Source organism: Dermochelys coriacea, chromosome 1 (genome assembly GCF_009764565.3).
Source record: "Dermochelys coriacea isolate rDerCor1 chromosome 1, rDerCor1.pri.v4, whole genome shotgun sequence".
Lineage (NCBI taxonomy): Eukaryota > Metazoa > Chordata > Testudines > Dermochelyidae > Dermochelys > Dermochelys coriacea.
The window spans coordinates 268,608,756-268,617,074 of record NC_050068.2 but is presented as its reverse complement, the minus strand read 5'-3'; the positions used below and the strand labels follow the sequence as shown (position 1 = coordinate 268,617,074).

The following is an 8,319-nucleotide window of genomic DNA, read 5'->3' as shown; positions in this document are numbered from 1 at the left end:
CCACTGTAACAACCAGTCCCACTGCCGCCATGATGTACCAGTTGCCACAGCCCATAATTTCAGGAACCTCTATGTCCATGTTCTCATCAAAATCATCCTCGTGCTGGCATCTCTTAGCCCGGTTCTGCATATACTCCAGGATAATGAACAAGGTGTTTACAATGCTCATAACAGCAGCGGTGAGCTGAATGGGCTCCATGCTTGCCACGCTATGGCGTCTGCAGGAGAGCAGAGTTGCAGTGGAAACGGTGGATGACGATGGATGCCACAAGAATAGATATTTATACAGAACGATGAGAGGACCTGCGAGGTGGATTTATGGCACCAGGAGAGCAGAGTTGCAGCAGAAGCAGTGGATGACGACAACATGGAGCAGTTTGCTATTGGGACTGAGCTCATTTACAAGAGCAGGAGAGCAGAGTTGCAGCGGAAGTGGTGGATGATGATGGTTAGCAGTTGTACTGCACTGTCTGCTGACAGCAGCACCCAGGGCACAACAGCAGTGGTGACGGTGAGCTGAGCTGAGCAGGCTCTATGCTTGCCGTGATATGGTGTCCGCACAGAAAAAAGGTGCGAAATGATTGTCGGCCGTTGCTTTCATGGAGGGAGGGGCAACTGACAACATGTACCCCAAACCACCCGTGACAATGTTTTTGCCCAATCAGGCATTGGGAGCTTAATGCAGAATTCCAATGGGCAGCGGAGACTACGGGAACTGTGGGATAGCTAATCACAGTGCACTACTCTGTAAGCCGATGCTAGCCACGGTAGTGAGGATGCACTCTGCCGACTTAATGCGCTTAGTGTGGACATATGCAATCGACTGTATAAAATCGATTTCTAAAAATCAACTTCTATAAAATTGTCCTAATGTCATAGTATAGACATACCCTTAGAGAGGAAGGAGGGGGGTGAGCAGGCACTCTGGGCAGCCTTGGCTGGAGGTGACTCTCTGGCACAGGGCAGCGCACAGAATGCTGCAAGGTCTGTCTTTCTCTGTGGCCAGAAGTAAAGGTGTACAGGCTGAGTGGAACTTACCCAAATCTTGCAAGGGGATGGAAAATAAAGTTTAGGTAAGTTTCAGGTGTGTTGGCCTTGTCACTGCAAACATTTTCTGGTTACGAAGTTCCCTGTAGAGAGAACTCCTGCATGGAGCAAAGACAAGGTGGCTCTGCTAGAAGAGTGACTATGAGAAATGGGTGCTGAAGCCTAGGGGGACCCAGTTAAAGAGTGGTAGAGTCAGGGGACTCCTCCTTGAGTAAAGTGGAGGCCCAGAACCTAACACTAGGAAGGTGTGCTTACAAGAGACTGCAGAGGGGGTACAAGGCACGGCACACTCTGTGATCCATGACAGATGATAGAATCCATCTAATCTAGGATAGCTGTATGCCTGCTACAAGAAATCTGCAGTTCACATGTTTGTGGCAAGTTTAAATAAAGATTAGCGTAATGATAATATGCAGTTGAGAATCATTCACTTGTAGAAATCTTTGAAATAGGTTGGAGGAGATTTTTGTCTAACAGCAATTTTTATGAAGGTCTCCTAGCATGAAGACTGTTTTGATGAAATTTTATTAAACTGGTTTTGTTTAATGATTTTCAGATTATGAAGTTGACTTGCAGTGCTTCACCATTATTGATTCCTGTTTCTTGCCTTTTCTGTAGACCAGCATATTTAAAAAAAGACTGGATTACTTAATACATAGGTCTCCGTTTAAATAATTACTATCTTCACCAATAACTGAAGTAACTTCTAAGCCTTAGATACCAGAAAATGGTGCAGAGAACAAGTTTGAGTACTGGAAACTAAAGCTTGTGACTTTTATGTGTTACAAGTAAGAGGGTTTTTTTTAAATAACAAAACTTGAATTATTAAACTAGAGCTAGACTTTTTGACAAACTTCAATGCCAGTCTCATGAACATGCAGAATTATGGTTTTTGCTGTAATTTGTACAGGGAACTTGTTACGGTCCATTGGATTGCTGATGCAAAATATAAAAGGGATTTGCACAATTGGTGAAGTTGGCTAGGTAAAAGGAAAATCCACTTTTGAAAGCCTGCTTAAATTTTATTCAGATGTAGATGTCTGGATTTCATTACAGCATTTGATACCCATCTCATGTAATACTACTTGTAAAAATAATTCACATTGGTTTGAATATGAAGATTGGTACATGGATTGAAAACTATGAAGGAGTATAAATGGTGGGTGATACTGAGATTTTGTTGATGTAATTGCATCCACAGATTGGTCTGAATGTTCAAATTTATAACTATTAAAAATAACTAATTGTAATGTATCCAGGATATTATGTAGGGATGCTGTGTGTTAATGAACATATTTATTGTGATCAGGAAAAAAGGGTAAACAGCCTGTTAAATTTGAAGATGATACTAAATTAGGAGATATGGTAAATACTAGATACCAGTAAGAAGAGAAGAACAATACATAGAAACTAGAGTGGTTAGAAATAGGCTATTTCAAGCTCAGGGGATACAGCAAATAACATAAATAGTGCAAATAAAGGTAAAAAGTAATACATTTTTTTTTAACACCACCTCCACTTTGGGTAAAATTCCTTCTTATTTTTTTTAAAGCCTTCTCTGCTAGCATTAAGCCATTCAGGGATTTTTGATTTGTTTTTATGTGGGGTGTTTGCAATCATTTTTTTCCCCACTACACATCTGAAACTGTCTCCATGTATCCTTGTTTGCTTGCTTCCTCACTCTACCCATTTTTCCATCACAGGCTTTTGTTAACCTCAGAGCTGAGTTAAATCCTTTTATCCCCTTAGTATCTACTCCCAAAAACATTATCTTAACCAGCAGTTCACAGGGTGCAAATTTCCAAGGGATGATTGTGTCCGCTCCAAGCGAACAGCTAACTGTCAAAACTGTCAGTAAACAGCCAGAGTGTCCACATTAGAGTCTGTAGCAATGGGGTTGTTGGCTTTGCCAGCTCCTTTTCATTTCTGATCAGTATATGTGGGGTGAGGATTTGCCTCCAAGTATTTGTGAAGACGATAGCTATCCCAAACCCTTTTTTTTTTTAAACTGGAGAGAGGTTTCCATGGCTTATTTGGCAGTACCACAGTCTGTCTTAGAGACTGAGTAGAGAATTGAAAAGTTAAGTGGAGAGTAGGAGCAGAGCTCACTTTGAGTACAGCTCAGTGCTATGTTGGCCTCTTCCAGAAAGGTGCTTACAATTTAGGGTTGCTGGATCTTTGTCTTCCACTTTTCTTTGTACCAGGATGTCTCTTATGTGGTCACAAGACAAAGGGAAGCTCTTCACAGAATTGGACTAAAAAGTGATAGATTAGAGAGGACAGTGTATACAAATCTCCTAGGATTTCAGGGAGAATGAATGAGCCCTTTGGAACCAGTAATAAGGAAGGTGGATCAAGGGTGAACTAACAGTACTGCAGTAAACTGTCTACAGTGACAAGCAAAAGGGGGAAAACAGGAGTTGGAGGAAGGAGATGAATCGCCTAACTCTCTAGCTCTATCATCTGCCTTGGAAAATGAATCTCCTTAGCGGACAGATTAAGCCATCTGTCAATTCACCTGGCATAGTGGGGCCCTCTATTCTGAAGCGTTTGGGCTTTTTATGGAGAAATGGGATGGCTTGAAATTCCTTACTGATGTGAACAACTTTTGTTGTTCTGCAGTAGACACTAGGCGAAGATGACCTTACCTGAATGACTTCTATATATCTTTCACCCAGTGTTTTTTTTTTCTCATGTGCTTTTAATGTACAAATCTCCTCAGAATTCAAACTGAATAGAATACTGACAGCGTCACGATTATGGGTCTGATAGACGAAGTTTTTGCTGATATTTGTCTTTTACTGGATCTATGAATTCTTACAGTCACCAGGCTTCCTTCTCAGGCTAGGTTTTAGGTCTCCAACTTTCAGGTTTTTTGTTATGGGGGAAATCTCTATTAGAGAGTTATCCAGTAGGGTTACAGGAACCCTATTTCATTCCAGAAGGACAGGCCTCTCTGACTAACTTGGTAGGATATGGACAAAATGTTTCCACAGTACATCATCAATGGTAATGGAGGACCAAATTCAGTCCTCCATGCAACTGCTTCAGTGGAGATGCACTGATGTTTTATCCTTGTGTTCAGTAGGACTTTTACACTATTTACTCTTGGGCTGGTCAATCTCTGCCTGTGCTAGCAATGGTAGAAGCACTAGTGTAGACTAGGTGTTTATCTACCATGTATCTACCATGGTGTTTTCTAATCCTGTTCAGAGGCTAAAATTTGTCCATGAAATTGAATCTTAATTTGTAAACTCAAATATAGTCCAGCTCATTCTCCCCAGGCTGTACTGGCTCTGCATTGCTAACAAGCCTATGGGGAAAAAAATTGTGATCTTGTAATTAAAGACTGTATCATAATACAGACAAACAAGGTGGGTGAAATAAGGTTGCACAGGTAACATTAATTCTGGCATTTTCTAATTTTTCAGTGCTTGACTTTGCAACCTGAATAATGTTCTTTTCACATAGTGCGTGTGTGTAATATATATGTAAATTGTATGCTCTTTGTGGCAGGTACAGTCTTTTCATTGTGGATAAACAGTGCTGAGCTAGATGGACCTTCAAACCTTGGTTATGGGTGCAATCACCGTACAAATAATATTTGGGTCAGCCTGCCAGATTTTCCAGGAGCGATTGTTTATACACTTGTGGATGAGCTCTATGGTAATTCAATTGTCTGAATGTGCTGGATGCATCATGTGCTTCCTTGTCATTTCTCTGTGAAGGAATTGCTTTACACATTCAGTAACGATAGTTGTAAAGTTGAAGAGAGCTTGACATTTTTTTTGTTTTTTTGTGTTTTTTCCTTTAAATGTTGTCCCTGCATCTCTCAGCAATTTGAGGGATCACTCATACTGATTGTCTAATAAAAACTCATTCTCTTTTGGATTAATAAAACTTCTATTGGGATAGAAATAACTGCTTTCCTCTTGCTCGTTCATTGGGGAGACTTTAAGGTAAATTTAGTTTGTTTCATAGTTCTAGGGACAAAGTCTTTGTTCCATTTCACATCTGATTTATTACTTGTGACAAAATAACTTCATTTGGAGCTAAAGGCTGTAGCAAGGGACATCTTGAGCTCAAGAAAACCAGAATTCAGTGGTATTTCTTGGATTTTTCTGCCTGTTAAATCAAAAAGGTTTATGTGGTATCCATCCATTCCAAAAGCAGAACAACATTTACAGATGCAACTCCACTTTATACACTCACTGTGCCTTTTTGACCTTGGAATCTATGAATCTTGCACTGCGGCTGGCTGCTTGTTTGTAACTGAATAATATATGTAATTTTAACACATTTTGGGTATAGTTACACATATTCAGAATCTAAGCTATTTATACGCATGATGTGAGAGCTGGTATCACATTTGCAATTTCAGTTTTATAACATGGAGATGAGTAGGGTTGCGCCATAGGGTTGCCAAATTTCTAATCACACAAAACCGAACACTCCTGCCCTGCCCTTTCTCCAAGGCCCTGTCCCCTGCTCGCTCCAAGCCCCACATCTGTCGCTCGCTCTTCCCCACCCTCACTCACTTTCACCGGGCAGGGGTAGGGGGTTGCGGTGTGGGAGGTGGTATGGGCTCTGGGCTGGGGATGCCGGCTCAGGGGTGGGATGGGGATGAGGGGGTTGGGGTGCAGGGTCCTGGAAGCGCTTACCCAGCTCCAAGGAATTGGCTAGCAGGTCCCTGGAGCCTCTAGGTGCATGGATAGTGAGGCGGCTCTGCGTGGTGCAAGCTGCGCTTGTGCCTGCAGGCACACCTCTGCCCTCCCCCGCAGCTCCCATTGGTTGTGGTTCCCGGCCATTGGGAGCTGTGGAAACAGCACTTGGGGCAGGGGGAGCACACAGAGCCTCCCAGTCCCTGCCCACCCCAGCATCTAGGGGCTGCAGGGATCTGGTGGCTGCTTCCAGGAGCCGTGTGGAACTAGGGCAGGCAGGGAGCCTACTTTAGCCGCAGACCCCTGCTGCGCTGCTGACAGGACTTTTAACGGCCCGGTTGGTGGTGCCAACCAGAGCAGCCAAGGTCCCCTTTCGACTGGACATTCCAGTCAATAACTGGATGCCTGGCAACCCTAGGTTGTGGGTGGTCCTGTCTGCGTACGCTGACATGCTCCCTGTGGTCCAGGACCCGGGCGACCTGGCGGGGTGGTGGCCTTCCAAGACATCTACTCTGTGGCCTCCTTCCCCCAGGTCCAACAGGGTCAAGAGCTCTGGCCTGATGGTCGGGGTGGTTGGCAGGCAAGCTCCCTCCCAACTGTGCTCCAGGCCATCCGGGTGTCTACCTGGGTGTCTACCTTTCCACTCTTCCTTCCTTTCCAGAGAATTGGCATGATTTAGAGGACAGGGTGTCTAAGCAGCTGCTGAGGTGGACGGGACTGCCAGAGGGGAGGTCTCTGGTGCTTAACCAGTTCTTGTTCATGGTCTGATAGTCGCTCAACACCTTGAGCCCACCCCTGGATACCCTAGTTTGCCTCTAGAAGAAAATTCTGGAGTTCTTTTGGTCAGGACTGTACTGGGTATCTGTGGGGATCCTGAGTCTCCCCCTGGAATAGAGGGGACTCTGCCTTCGCAATCAGGTTCATGTCTTCCACCTCCAAGCCCTGTAAAGGTTCCTTTATGGTGCAGGTAGTTCGGTGTGGAGCACACTGGCGCACATCTTCCTCCGAAGGCTCCAATACAACCGCAGCTCTTTTATTTCCATGCAAGGGGTCTTCTATGAGACCTCTCTGAGCTGCCAATCTTTTACCAGGACCTCCTAAGAACCTGGAAGCTGATCTCGGTGACCAGGTCCTTGCCCGCTGCCAAGGGGGAGGACCTCCTCAAGGAGCTCCTGCTACACCAGTGGCTCTCATTCAAGTGTACATGTACCCCTAGGGGTACACAGAGGTCTTGCAGGGGTACATTAACTCATCTAGATATTTGCCTAGTTTTACAACAGGCTACATAAAAAGCACTAGGAAAGTCAGTACAAACTAATTTCATACAAACAAAATGAAAAAGCAAGCAATTTTTCAGTAATAGCATGCTGTGACATTTTGGATTTTTATGTCTGATTTTTTTTTTTTTTGTAAGCAAGTAGTTTTTAAGTGAGGTGAAACTTGGTGGTACGCAGGACAAGTAAGATTCCTGAAGGGGGTACAGTAGTCTGGAAAGGTTGAGAGTAACTGTACTACACATTCCCTAGCTTGGTGTGCAGGTGGCGGAGTCCCCCTTGGTGTGCCGGAGGTTAGTCCTGGCAGATATCACCAGGATCACAGACCTCCTGGACTACGACAGGAGGGACTGGGCGGATTCCCTGGCATTCAACCAGCACATAGGACTCTCTGTCCCTTGTTCCCCAGGATATACTTCAGGAGGAGAGGTTTCAGAGTAGCAGCCGTGTTAGTTTGTATTCGCAAAAAGAAAAGGAGTACTTGTGGCACCTTAGAGAATAACAAATTTATTTGAGCATAAGCTTTCGTGAGCTACAGCTCACTTCATCGAATGCATCCAATGAAGTGAGCTGTAGCTCACGAAAGCTTATGCTCAAATAAATTTGTTAGTCTCTAAGGTCCACAAGTACTCCTTTTCTTTTTGCGAATACAGACTAACACGGCTGCTACTCTGAAACCTGTCATTATGCAAGGCACTGAATTTAGCCGTATGGAGTGGAAATCTATCAACTGCATGAAAAAACTCGTACAGATACAGACAGACATCATCTTCCTCTCCAAATGCAAACAGATGGAAATCATACCAAAAGGACTGAAGGTAAAAAAAAATCCATTAGGAATGCATCCGATGAAGTGAGCTGTAGCTCACGAAAGCTTATGCTCAAATAAATTCGTTAGTCTCTAAAGTGCCACAAGTACTCCTTTTCTTTTTTCAGGAGGAGAGGGCATCCTTACCACCTGCCTCTTAGGTCTTCCTTGAGTCGGTCCTGTGGGAGGGTACTCCTTGCCCACCCCTGGCCCTCCAGACCTCACCATCGGGCCCCTGCCCTGCAAGCCTCCTGGCTGTCCCATCTGCAACACCCTGAGATGGCTGCATGACTTGCAGCCGGCTCATCTCTGAACTGTGCCGAGGAAACATATGTGCTCGTGCTCCATACTCTTTATTTGCTCACCCTTGCGTCCCACCCCGATACAAAGTAGAGGGTGAGGAACCTTGGGGGGGCCAGTCTATTTCACCCTGGTCCCCCAATCTGCCAGGGATATTGGTTGGTGGTTCCTTCACAAAGTTGTGAGCATGGGCGTGTACCTGGCATTGTTGACCCCCCTCCCTGACACT

General features: G+C 44.5%; 1 long non-coding RNA gene across 1 annotated transcript; it reads left to right on the top strand.

Annotated features, from left to right (window-relative positions):
- The first annotated feature begins 837 nt into the window (after positions 1-837).
- LOC122455687 lies at positions 838-7,480 on the top strand. Its single transcript, XR_006274085.1, has 3 exons — positions 838-1,182; positions 6,433-6,439; positions 7,461-7,480. It is a non-coding gene; the product is annotated as an uncharacterized LOC122455687 (long non-coding RNA).
- The last annotated feature ends 839 nt before the right edge of the window (positions 7,481-8,319 follow it).